The sequence below is a fragment of the Cricetulus griseus genome, chromosome 5 (assembly GCF_003668045.3).
Source record: "Cricetulus griseus strain 17A/GY chromosome 5, alternate assembly CriGri-PICRH-1.0, whole genome shotgun sequence".
Lineage (NCBI taxonomy): Eukaryota > Metazoa > Chordata > Mammalia > Rodentia > Cricetidae > Cricetulus > Cricetulus griseus.
The window spans coordinates 159,315,592-159,330,020 of NC_048598.1; the positions used below are offsets into that span (position 1 = coordinate 159,315,592).

A 14,429-nucleotide genomic window follows, 5' to 3' on the forward strand; every position below is an offset into this window, starting at 1 on the left:
ATAATCTTAACTATGATATGACTTTTCCTGGATTATTTATAACTTGGCACATATAAAACATACTTTCTATTTAATCAAGCAGTTCCTAGTTATCTTTATCTGGAAGCTAAGTGACTGGAAGGCCTGAAAAAACTTAATTCACATTAATAGAGATGATCATCTCTCTTTATCAGGTATTGCAATGAACACATAATTTTTGTAGTGCATATAAATGTATTTGTGATATTAAAAATCTATTACTGTTATCCAAATCACAACAAATACTATCAAATGAAATCATTTTCACTCGCTCAAAATCTAAAATAGCTACATTGTACATTTTTAAGAAACCCTACTAATTACAATAGTCTATTCTGTCTTGTTTGGTCATAACCAAATGAACAAGGCTGGACAATCACAAGGGTAAAAGCCACAAAAGAAAACATTTCTGCCTCATTTTAATTTAGCTCTATCTTTATAAAATATTTAGTTAGCAAAGTATTTTCCTCACCCAATGACAAACCCTGGCATCAAGCCCAACTTTTCGTTAAGTTAATGGGCTCTTAGGGGATAAAAAAGAGAATTATGGAATTTGATGGTACTTCATGGGTCTGAGAGTAGTAAAAGCTATGTATGAGAGAGGGTAAGATTGCTACTTCATTTAAATTATACAGCAATTGAGTTTCCCATTTGGGAATATTTCCACATATGTGTTTAGAAATAGTCATTTTAAAAAAGAGACCAGACTGTTATTTGAAGCCTCTCCCTGGCACTAAGTCCTAGATTTTCTTGAAATTTTATTAATTTATGTAGTGAATGACTACTGTGAGTCAACTCACATATAGGGATGGGGTCACACATTTGAAAACATATGTTTCCGGATGCAAGGTTCTTAATGTCTAATAAGAAACAAAGGAAATCAATAAGCATTGGGATGCATTGCTTGGCAAGTTAGTAATGAGGCATACCCATGGACAATGAGTAGAAGTGGGGAGGCAGGAGAAATTCCCTACATGACAAGCTGATATAATGGCTGAATCTGGAAGGCATGGGCCAAAGGAGAAAGACTCTTAATTGTTACAATAAATATTTCCGCCAACCTCTTGAGTTCTGCCCACCATGTGGATGGACAAAATAATACAAACTTATATTAGGTACAAATGCTGCTTGGCCAATGACAAGGATTTCTCATCTGCTAGCTCAGTCTTTATTATCATAAATCTATATATTTTATAAGACTTATCTTATTGGTTACCTTCCATTGGCATCCTCATCCCCTGGATCACATGGTGGCTCCAAGCAGAGAGCAGAAGGAAGAGCGAAGTGGGAAAAGAAGTACTTCCTGCTTGTCCTTGCTTAAATATGAGTCTCCCTGCTATGTCACTTCCTGCCTGGATCACCACATCTTTACTATATTTCCAGAATCCTCCTTGACTTCTAATCCCATCTAACTTGCTACCTCATTGGCCAAACAGTACTTTATTCAACAATCAATAAGATGAACATACACAGAGTTACATTCCCCATCATCTCCTCTTTTCTGTCTAAATAAAAAGAAGGGTAACTTGTCTTTTATAATAACTGAAGAAAACAATAACCATAACTATCTGTCTTCAACTCTATCAAAGACCACAGAAGGATAATATATAAACTTCAGAATTGACAGAGGCATCTTGATACCTGGACAGTTACCCAACATTCCTCTGTAATGTTGGGGCATCCATCATTAGCCCATAGACCACAGTGTGTCTGGCACACTTCTCCATTTCAACAGGAACCCTTCAGTACTGTTTTGGAAGTTCATCATTCACTTTCTTGTGGGTTCTGCATGTCCAGTTTATACAGCAACAGTCCAGGCAAGAGCAGTTTCTCGCCCAAATGGCTAATCTTCCCATGTTGAAAGCAAACTCCATAATGAGTATCTTCGATGCCCATCCTCCTTTCTGACATAATTGTTGTGCCAGGAGCAGTTGTGTCTCACTGCCAAGAAATCCCTAAACCATTTAAATGCCATATATTCTGCAAATGGAAAACCATATGATCATCTCACTAGATTCAGAAAAAGCCTTTGACAAAATCCAACACCACTTAATTATAGAGGTCCTGGAGAGATTAGGGGAAACAGGAACATAACCTGAACATAGTAACAACAATGTACAGTAAACCAACAGCCAACATCAAACTAAAAGGAGAGAACTGAGCATGATTCCTCTAAAATAAAGAACAAGACAAGGCTGTCCACTCTCTCCATATCTCTTCAAAATTGTACTTGAAGTGCTAGCTAGAGCGTAAGACAACAAAAGGATATCAAGGGGACAATAATTGGAAAGGAAAAAGTCAAACTTTCACTGTTTGCTGATGATATGATAGTTTTACATAAGTGACCCAAAAAACTCTACCAGGGAAATACAAAAGCTGAAAAACTCCTTCAGCAAAATGACAAGGATACTAGACTAAGTCAAAAAAATTAGTGGCTGGTGTCGAGCTCCGATTTCTGAGAACGCGAACTGGGCAAGGGGTTGCGGGTGGCCACACAGTCTCTGTAGGCATATGAGTTTGGCTGGAGGCTGGGCCCCTTGGAAGACAGTTGGGAACCACCTTTCTGGGCTCCTAGAAGCAGAGGAGGAAGACAAGTTCTACCAGACGACTTACAGGGGGCTTCACAGAGGAATATGGATAAGATGAGTATCAGGGAGACCAGTCTGATACAGAGGATGAAGTAGACTCTGACTTTGGCATTGATGAAGATGAACCATCCAGTGATGGAGAAGCAGAAGATCCAAGAAAGAAGCACAGATTCATCACCAAAGCCTATAAGGAGCTTATAAAGAGCTTGAGGCCTCGACAAGTCAGCACCCCAGCAAGTAGCTCTCAGAAGGTCAGAGAGGAGTAGGCACTGCTGCCACTGGAGCTGCAGGATGACAGCTCTGACAGTCAGAAGTCTGTGCGTCAATCTGCGGCTGAGCACACGAGACAAACATTCCTTCAGGTTCAGGAGCAAGCGGCAAGGACAGTCCTGGAGGCGAAAAGGTCCCCACTGTGAGTGACCACTAACCCAGGAAGAGCTGCTCAGGAAGGCTAAGATCACAAAAGAGCTCAACTTACATTCACTGAAGACATATGAATGACTAGAGGGTGACAAAAAAAGGAGGTTCCCAAAGAATCGCAAATGTCCTGAGCCAGTAATCACCTACCATTCAGTTACAGTGCCAACTGTTGGGGAGCCTGGTCCCAAGGAGGAGAATGTGGATGTCGAAGGAATTGATCCTGCTCCTACAGTTTCTGCACTGACTGCACATGCTGGCTCTGGACCTGTCGTCCCTCCTGCTCACTGCTCATGTACATTCATCACATTTAGTGATGATGCAACATTTGAAGAGTGGTTTCCCCAAGGGCGACCCCCAAAGGTCCCTGTTCGGGAGGTTTGCTCATTGACCCATCGTTCAGCAGTATACACGGACCCTGGTACAGACATACCCTATGCCAGTGCTCGAGCATTCAAGAACATTCATGAAACATACAAGAAGTGCATCCCTGCCCATGGACTACCCCCTGCTGCCTCAGCCTTAAGCCCTGGCCCCCCACCCCCTGAGCTACTCCCTGACTCTGGACCACGAGCCTCGCATCAGAAAATTGTCATTAAACAGATTCTTGCTCCTTAGAAACATCTTTCATCTGCTGACCTGGCTCTCAGTTACTCCTATTCCCTTTGTCCTCGTTGATCTTTCCTGGGTTGTTTTGTTTTGTTTTGTTTTGATTTTTCACCATTTCTTCTCCTAGTTCATTCTAGTTTTGTTTTGTTGTTTTTTTTAAATCTAATAAAATGATAAAATCCTGTTTGATTGGTAAAACAAATTAGTAGCCATAATATATGCAAAAGTTAAATGGGCTAAGAAAGAAATCAGTGAGACATCACTCTTCATAACCACACAAGTGAAAGACTTGTAGAACAAGAACTTTGAGTCTTTATAGAAAGAAATTAAAGAAGATATAAGAAAATGGAAAGATCTCCCATGCTGATGGATAGGTAGGAACAATGTAGTAAAAATGGCAATTTTCCCAAAAGCAATCTACATTCAATGCAATCCCCATCTAAATACCAGCACAAGTCTTCACAGACCTTGAAAAAATACTCAAATTTATATGGAGAAATGAAAGACACAGAACACTGTAAAATAAAGGAATTTCTGGAGACATCACCATCCCTGACTTTAAACTCTAATATAGAGCTTTAGTCCTGAAAAACAGCTTGGTATTGGCACAAAGATAGACAAGTAGACCAATGAAATCGAGATGAAAACTTGAACTTACTCCACATACCTACGAACACTCGATTTTTGACAAAGAAACTAAAGTTATACAATGGACAAAAGAAAGCATCTTCAACAAATGATACTAGCATAACTGGATGTTTGCATATAGAAGACTGCAGATAGATCCATGTCTATTGTCATGTACAAAACATAAGTCCAACTGGATCAAAGAACTCAACATAAATCCAGAAACAATGAACCTCTTAAAAGAGAAACTTGGAAGTACCATTGAGGGAAATGTTACAGGAGACTGCTTGCTGAACATTACACCAGTAGCACAGACACTGAGATCAACAGTTTATAAATGGGACCTCCTGAAACTGACAAGCCTCTGTAAGGCAAAGGACACAGTAAACAAGACAAAACAGCAGCCCACAGAATGGGAAAAGATATTCACCAATCCCACATCTGACAGAGGGCTGATCTCCAAAATTTACAAAGAACTTAAGAAGCTAGTCTCCAAAATGCCAAATAATCCAATTAAAAAGTGGGATACAGAACTAAATAGACAATAATCAATAGAGGAATCTATAATGGATATAAGAGGCATAAGTAAGTGATCAACAACCTTAGCCATCAGGGAAATGCAAACCAAAACAACACTAAGATAATATCTTACTCCAGTCAGAATGGCTAAAATCAAAAACACCAATGACAGTTTATGCTGGAGAGAATGTAGAGAAAGGGGAACACTCCACCACTACTGGGGGTAGTGGCAACTCATACAGCCACTTTGGAAATCAGTATGGGGATTCCTCAGGAAAATAGGAATCAATCTACCACAAGATCCAACAATTCCACTCTTAGGCATATACACAAAAGAAGCACATTAGTACAACAAGGACATCTGTTCAACTATGTTCATAGCAACATTATTTGTAATAGCCAGAACCTGGAAGCAACCTAGGTGTCCCTCAACTGAAGAATGGATACTGAAAATGTGTTACATTTACACAATGGAGAACTTCTTATTGGAAAAAAATGGAATCTTCAAATGGATGGCACTAAAAGAAACCATTCTTAGTGAGGTAACCAAGTCACAAAAAGACACACATGATATATACTCACTCATATGGATTTAGACATGGAGCAAAGGATTACCAGTGTACATTCCACACCTCCATAGAAACTAGGAAACAAGGAGGACCCTAAGAGAGGCATACATGGTCCCCTGAAAAGGGGGAAAGGGACAAGATATCCTGAGCAAATTGGGAGCACAGGGGGAGGGGAGAGGGAGCTAGGATAATGAGAAGGGGAGAAGAGGAGGGGTGAGGAGGACATGAGGGAGCAGAAAGTTTGAGTAAGGGGAATAATACAGGTGACCAAGATAATACATACCATAATGGAGGGAGCCATTATAAATTTAAAGACAAATCAGGCATTAGGGAAATGCCCAGAGATCTAAAAGGATGACACCTCCCAACAATCTAAGCAACAGTGGAGAGGCTAACTTAAAGACCCTTCCCTGATAAAGAGATTGATGGCTGACTAATATGCCATCCTAGAGCCTTTACCCAGCAGCTGATGGGAGTAGAAGCAGACACCAGCTGATGGGAGTAGAAGCAGATATACACTGAAGTGAACTGGAATCCAGTTGCAGAGAGGGAGGAGTGATGAGCCAAGTGGTCAAGACCATGCTAGTGAAACCCACAGAAACTGCTGGCCGGAACAAGGGGAGCTCATGGTCCCCACACTGATAGCTGGGAATAAAACATAGGACTTATCTGCAACCGATGAATATGGGTGTCAGTGAAGAGGATTCTCAAATCTACGTGGCCTCTTGAAGTAGATCAGTACTTATCGGTAGCAAAGGAATTGACTTTCCACATAGAGGGATACTCCTTCAACCTAGATAGACAGAGAAGGGCCTAGGCCAAAGGATATGACAGATTCTTAATATCCCCAATGGACAGCCTCACCCTCCCTAGGGACCAGAAAGCCTATGGGATAGGTAGGGTGTTAGTAGCAGACAGGCAAGGAGGGGAGGGAGAACTGGGATTAAATGTAAAAACAATCTTGTTTCTAATTTAAATAAAAATGGGAAACAACAAATAAGTAGTGATTAATTAGGCATATATCAGTCACAATTTAATATATTGCTGGCCAATACTCTGTGTTCCTCTTGAGGCATTTACCATGCCAACACAGAATATGTAATGATTGTGGAGAGTAAGCTTCATTAAAGTTTTCTGCAATGAGACAACTCTACGAAATACCAGTTTAGGTTAATTTAAGAAAACCCAGATTCCTGGGTTTTGGAAATTAACAACATACCAAAGACTAGGAAGTCTTTAATTTCTTTCTTTATTTCTTCATTGACTCAGGAATGGTGCAATTGTGCATTGTTCAATTTCCATTAGTTGGTAGGTTTCCTGCAATTTGTATTGTTTTTGGAATCTAACTTTAAAACATGATGGTCTGATAAGACACAGGGGGGTTTTCCAATTTTTTGTACCTGTTGAGGTTTGCTATGTTGCTGAATATGTGTTTGATTTTAAGGAAGGTTCCATCTGATGGTGAAAAGAAGGTATATTCTTTTTTGTTTGCATGGAATGTTTTATAGATGCCAGGTAATCCCAACTGGGTCATAACTTCTGTAAGTTCCATTATCTTTGTTAACTTTCTGTCTGGTGGTCCCGTCCAGTGGTGAGAGTGGGGTCTAGTAGTCTCCCACTATAACTGTGAGGTCTACTTTGTAATTTGTGTTTTAATAATGTTTCTTCTACAAACATTGGTGCCATTGTATATCGTGGATGTTTAAAATTGAAACATCTTCCTGAACATCAAACTAAATGTAGAGAAACCAAAGGTACTCCTCTAAAATCAGGAACAAGAAAAGGCCTTCCACTTTCTCCATATCTCTTCAATATTGTCCTTGCAGTTCTAGCTAGAGCAATAACACAACAAAAGGGATCAAGGGGATACAAATTGCAATGAAGAAGTCACACTTTCACTGTTTGCTGATATATATATATATATATATATATATATATATATATATATATATATTGGTTTACATAAGTGACCCAAAAACTCTACCAGGGAAATCCTGCAACTGGTAAAAACATTCAGCAAACTGGGAGGATACAAGATTAACTAAAAAAAAAATCAGTAGCCCTACTACATATGGATGATAAATGTGCTGAGAAAGAAATCAGAGAAACATCACCCTTTACAATTGCCACAAACAACATAAAATACCTTGGGGATAATGCAAACCACAAAAGTGAAAGACGTGTTTCATAAGAATTTTGAGTCTTTAAAGAAAGAAATTAAATTAAACCAGAAAATGAAAGGTTCTCCCATGTTCTTAGATAGGTAGGATCAACATAGTAAAAATGGCAATGTTGCCAAAAGCAATGTGAAGATTCTATGCACTCCCCATCAAAATACTGGCACAATTCTTCACAGACCTTGAAAAAATAATTCTCAACTTTGTATGGAAAAACAAAATAGTCCCAGAATAGTCCAAACAACCCTATACCATAAAAAAGGCATCACCATTCCTGATTTTAAGCTCTATTATAGACCTATAGTCCTGAAAACAGCTTGGTATTGGCACAAAGATAGACAGGTAGACCCATCGTATTGAATCGACAACCCTGGTATTAACCCACACACCTACGTACATCTGATTTTTGATAAACAAACTAAAGCTATACAATGAAATAAAGAAAGCATCTTCATCAAATGGTGCTGGCATAACTGGATGCTGGCATATAGAAGACTGCAGATAGATCCATGTCTATCACCAAGTACAAAACTTAAGTCGAAATGGATCAAAGACTTCAACATAAATCTAGACACACTGAACTTATTAGAAGAGAAACAAGGAAATACCCTTGAAGGAATTTGTACAGGAGATTGCTTCCTGAACATTACACCAGTAGCATACACATTGAGATCAACAATTAGTAAATGGGACCTCCTGAAACTGAGAAGCTTCTGTAAGGCAAATGACACATTCAACAAGACAAAATGACAGCCCACAGATTGGGAAAAGATATTCACCAACCCCACATCAGACATTGAGCTGATCTCCAAAATTTACAAAGAACTCAAGAAGCTATTCTCCAAAACACCAAATAGTCCAATTAAAAAGTGGGGTACAGAACTAAATAGACAATTCTCAATAGAAGAATCTATATTGGCTGAAAGACACATAAGAAAGTGTTCAACGTCCTTAGCTACAAGGGCAATGCAAATCAAGATAACTCTGAAATACAATCTTACACCTGTCAGAATGACTAAAATCAAAAACACCAATGACAGTTTATGCTGGAGAGGATGTGGAGAAAGGGGAACACTCCCACTGCTGGTGGGAGTGCCAACTCATATAGCCACTTTGGAAATCGCTATGGGGATTCCTTAGAAAAATGGGAATCAGTCTACCACAAGATCCAACAATTCCACTCTTAGGCATATACCCAAAAGAAGCACATTAGTACAACAAGGACATCTGTTCAATGATATTCATGCAGCATTATTTTTAACAGCCAGAACATGGAAGCCACTTAGATGCCCCTCAACTGAAGAATGGATAGAGAATATGTGGTACATTTACACAATGGAGTACTCCTCAGCAGGGAAAAAAATGAAATCTTAAAATTTGCAGACAAATGGATAAAACTAGAAGAAACCATTCTGAGTGAGTTAATCTAGTCACAAAAAGCAAAACATGCCTTTATCCAGCGGCTGGTGGAAGTAGAAGAAGACATCCATAGCTAAACCTTGAACTGAACTGGAATCCAATTGTGAAGACTGAGGACTAATGAGCAAAGTGGTCCAGACAAGGCTGGTGAAGCTCACAGAAACAGATGGCCTGAGCAAGGAAGGGCCCTGGGTCCCCAGACTGATAGCTGGGAAACCAACATGGGACTGATCCAGACCCCCTGAATGTGGGTTTCATGGAGGAGACCTTGGAAGTCTATTGGGCCCCTTGTAGTGGATCATTACTTGTCCCTGCTATTGTGATGGACTTTGGGAACCCCTCCCACATGTAGGGATACTCCCTGAGCCTGGACACAGGCGGGGTGGTCCCAGACCCTGTCCTGGGGGATGTTTCAGATTCTGAGGACCCCCTACGGGGCCTCTCCCTCCATGGGTATGGGATATGTGTGGTGTTAATTGGCTGGGATGAGGGGAAGGAGAGGGACCTGGAATTGACATGTAGAATAATCTTCTTTCTAATTAATTTTAAAAAAGAAAAAATAAGAAAAAAATATACTAAAGAATTCATGACTATAGCAGAAATCTCCCAGTTTATTGAGATAAATTTTATTAACTATCACCTCCATCATATCCAGGGTTTATGAACTCTTTCAGGGGATGTATTATGTAAAGAACTAGAATTGGTTGTGTCATAGTTTAAGATTTGATATATATTTATCACTTCTCCATACATTTAAAAAATAAAGTCCTGGACTTTACCTGAAACAGTGGCAATAAAACTTAGTGGGTTAAATACATTTATAATAAACTATTTTTACCATTTTCTATGAAGAATACCAAGGTGATGTTTTGGAAAAAGAAAGGTGAAATCTCACTTTCTAATTTGTTCTTTCATTAGTTCTTAGAAAAATATGTTATTAAAGATGTGATTGACATTTTTCTAATAAATCTACTAAGATGTTTTATAGCCTGTGGTAGCTACAAAGGGACCGGGGGACAATTTCAACCTTAAGAGCTTATTTTAATTCATATAAATAAACATCAGGTATGCAGAGATGAATCCCAAATTAGTTTAATATTATTCCGCTTGTGTTCTCTTAAATCAAAATACAAAAGAGCACAGATATGCTTCTTAAATTTTAAGTGCAATGTTATATGTACAATGTGTTTTGTTTAAGGTAGTGTACAATGTGTAGCTAAAGTTCAGATTAGTGATTGGTGTATGTTCCACAGAAAAAGCAAATGCAGATTGTAGTAAAATACTTAGTTTCTGTCTAATGAGGTAAATGAGGCACTGGGGTTGAGTGCCAGTGTATTTATTTTCCCTGTGTTCTCTGTATTACTCTAGCCAGTCCCTCACCTTAATCATTCTGCTTTTGTTAAAAAGAAGAAACATGAAAATTCTTGGCATCACCTATCTACCCTCTACTGATCAATAATACACATGGAAATCCAAATGAGTGCAGTATCTGTCAGATTCTTGGCTTTAGTTACTAGTGAGCCAAAGTCCACAGGGAACAATTGTCAGATTATCCTTTGATTGGTATCCTGACCCCTCAGATGTCAACCTGGGGACAAGAGTGTCAGGGATAGGGAATGGGGACAAGAGATGCAGAAAGAAGGACCATAAGACAGGATTCTGATCAAGTGGCAAACTTTATTTTTCTCAGGCTAGCTTATATAGTCAGTAGAGCTTGATATGGGGAGGGGTAGAATGGTTTGCTTGTGCTCCAGGTATTGAACTGAGGTTCTAAGGAACTGCTATTTAAAGATTAATATATAACTATGTGGCTGGCCAAGCATGGCCTAAGATCTCATGCCAATCACTGAGACTTTTGGCTCCCAAGAATTTGGTACATATGCCAACTAAGCTGCTGGATAAATTCTTAACAAGTCAATAATAAATTGTGATAAAATAATCAACACATTTCTTAGTTGAAAATACTATTTGAAGTCTGTGTATAGAAAGGGATGCCATTCAATAAATTTTTTCATTGTTTTATTTTAAATAGAAACAAGATTGTTTTGCATGTCAATCCCAGTTCCCTCTTCCCCCTTTCTCCCCTGCTCCTCACCAACACCCTACCTATCCCATATCATTTCTGCTTTCTAGGGAGGGTGAGGCCTTCCAAGGCAGATCTTCAGAGTCTGTCATATCCTTTGGGATAGTGCCTACACTGCTCCCCATGTTTCTAGGCTGAGGGAGTACCTCTCTATGTGGAATGTGCTCCCAAAGTCCATTCCTATGCTATGGATAAGTACTGATCTACTACAATGATATTTAAAAATTCATTACAGTCTTTTAATTATTAATTTATATGTGAAACAATGGAAGTGAATTTGAGAGAACTATTAAGACTAATTTTCTGACAAACAGTAATAATGTCTTATTTTATTATTTTACAAGCCAGACTTGTGTGAGAATCTTTCACAGGCTGATCAGTTAGTTTCTTGTGTTTTTTTTTTATTTTCCAAAAAATTTGGGAATACTTAAGCCTAATGGGTTTCCTCTACATTTCTGCATTCCGTGTCTTTTCTGGTATTTTCTTAGCTTCCTAACCTCAAAAGTCAGTTCAGCATCCCTGATATCAACCTTTTGATAATCCATTTACATAAATAAATACCAAGCATATATCAGTATATCCCACACTAACATCTCTGATTATACCCTTGAAATCAAATGCATGTATCTAACTACACTTGCACACTTAATTGTTACATCAAATCAAAGGTCATAAAACACATTTCTAGTCTCTAACATAACACCCATTATGCACTCATACTATTTACCATCTCTCCTAGATGGTAACTCTATTCTTCCCACTTAAAACTTTTCAGCCAGTGCCACATTGTATATTTCCAAAATACTTCTGGTGCAATTTTATTACCTCTTTAGTTAGGCTTAAGGTTCAGTCTCATCTCTAATTATCACCATACCTTTCTGATTGCAGTAGCCACTTACAATAACCCCTGCCTTTGTTCTTGCCTCCTGCTTGTCCCATTTTCTCTTTTAAGCATGGCAGTAAGAATATTACTTTAAAATATTTTTATTCGTTTTAATTTTACTTTTTTATGTTCATTTTCCCTCCTCCTGAATGCTCCCACATTTCCCTCCACTATAATATATATGTATTTTATTTGTAGTTTTGCATTTGAGGGTTTTACCTCCATGGATGTATATGTGCTATCAACATACAGTGTCCTCAAACATCAGAAAATGGTGGTGAATGCCCTGAAGTTGTAGTTGAGGGGGATTGTGAACAGACATCTCTTATTCCACATGAATATTTCTTTTGAAGTATATCTCTGCTCTTATAACTTCTCAGGTTCCAGAAGTTTGCCATCAAATTTAGTGTCAAATGCCATAATGGCTTTTGGTTCTAAAATTCTGTTCTCTGTTATATTGACATAATTTCTTCCTGTCATAAATATGTATCAAAATATTTGCCTATCCATTCATATCAATCTGTCTACCTAATACATATATTTGTCTATCTCTAGACACAACGCTTTTTCAAGTTGTTCCTCAAACTCATCAACCATGCACTATCCAACACTTATTAGGACATAGCTAATTCCCTTTCTTACTGCGCATCTTTGTTCAAAGGTCCCCTTAGACCTACTTCCCTAAGTATTGTATTTCCATTTGTTTGCAGCTGCAGCTCCAATCCAGAACTATTTTTCCCAGAAATTTGCTTTATCTTCAATCATAGCACTTGTTATCAATTACTATAAGACTAGACATGCTTATTTATTTTATGAATTGTCTATATGCTCAATAAAAGCAAATGCTTAGCACCTATTTTTATAAACAACTACAACACTAGCAATTAGAATCAGGCCAAGCACACAGTGGTCACTCACTATCCTTATTTGACCTTCTATTTATATACCTTCTCCATGTTAAATTAGAAAGAAAAATAAATGAGTATCTTAAGACAGCATACCAGAATGTCATCTGGAGATGTCCTGTTTTGAAGCTCATCAGAGCTTGTTTTATTTTGAAATCTCTTGAGTTTCGGCCTCCACTGATTAAAGTTAATAAGAACTAAAAAGTGCTAACAGTTAATGTATGACATTATTCATTTATGCATCATCTCTTTTGCTTTTTTTTACTGCTAAAAGGGAGTAAAAACACATGAATAAAATGAACATGGTGAGATTACATTTTTTTCGCATAGTGGCCAATATCTAGGTCAAGGCCTAGTAAAGGCAATAAATGTGTCTTCTACTCTGGGATTGTACATATTTTAAATTTTTTACATGCAATGAATTAAGAAAGCCAAACAAAATTCCATTATTTCCCAGTTAAGAATAACTTTATTTTTAAAATCTCAAAGATATTGTTTTAAACAAAGTCAACACCTATCCTTCCTTCACTCATTTTTTAAAAAGCCCATTTCAAGTATAAGTAAAGTCCCCCTAAATGAGAATGTAATCATTAATTCAAGTAATTTTAAGATCATTGGGTTAATTTGGTAAATAGAGACTTTTTAAATGAGAAATATGATAGAAAAATTCTGCATCCTCTCACGTTCACACTCTAGATAACATGGAACCAGGCTCTAAGTAGCAGCTATACTCCCATGTCTGCTTTCTCTCATTTGCATCTCCTTTGAGCTTTGAGGCAATATTGTTATGCATCACTCTACATCTCAGAGAACAATGTGTCACAGCCATGATGATGATCCCATAAGATTAGCAACAGCTGAAAAATTCCTGTCAACTAATGATGTTTTAGCTGAAAATGCCTTATTGCCATTTTTGTGGTGAGCAGATATAAACAAACTTTAGCTGTTTTGTTGTATAAAAGCATAACACAATTATATATACCATATAATATTTAAAAATATTAATACTGATACCAATAACACAGTTACTTTGTCTATGCATTTGATATATTAATATTGTATGTGCATTTAATATACATATATGTATATGCATACCCACATATATATGTTATATATACTTGGTGTATACATTTACTATATATATATACATATATACATATATATGTATATAGGCATACACAAATGTACATGCAAGAGTATACTACTTCTATTTACAGAAAGTTTACTGTAAAATATTGGTATGATTAATGTGAATCCCATAGGTTTGTGAAAATACTCAGCCACAAATTTTCAAGCCATAACCCACAACCCTTATTGTTAAATGATTGGGTACTTCACATGCAATTTTCTAGGCTGACATCTCTTAACCTACAATTATCCAGCACTGATGTCTTTGTGACACAGTCAAACTTTCAAACATGTTCCCTTGCTCAAGCTTCTACAATTATTAGTGGTACCAGTATTCACCAAGTTATTTGAGCCATAAATTTTTAGTTTCTTTTCAGGCATATTTTTATCACATATTCATCCTTCAATAATATATACACACTATATATAAAATATAATGATAACATAATCCAAATAGCTTCCATAATATTCTCTCTGCTTCTGCTCT

At 37.6% G+C, this 14,429-nt stretch overlaps 1 pseudogene; it reads left to right on the top strand.

Annotated features, from left to right (window-relative positions):
- Positions 1–2,529: 2,529 nt before the first annotated feature.
- On the top strand, positions 2,530–3,107 carry LOC100762158 (annotated as a pseudogene).
- The last annotated feature ends 11,322 nt before the right edge of the window (positions 3,108–14,429 follow it).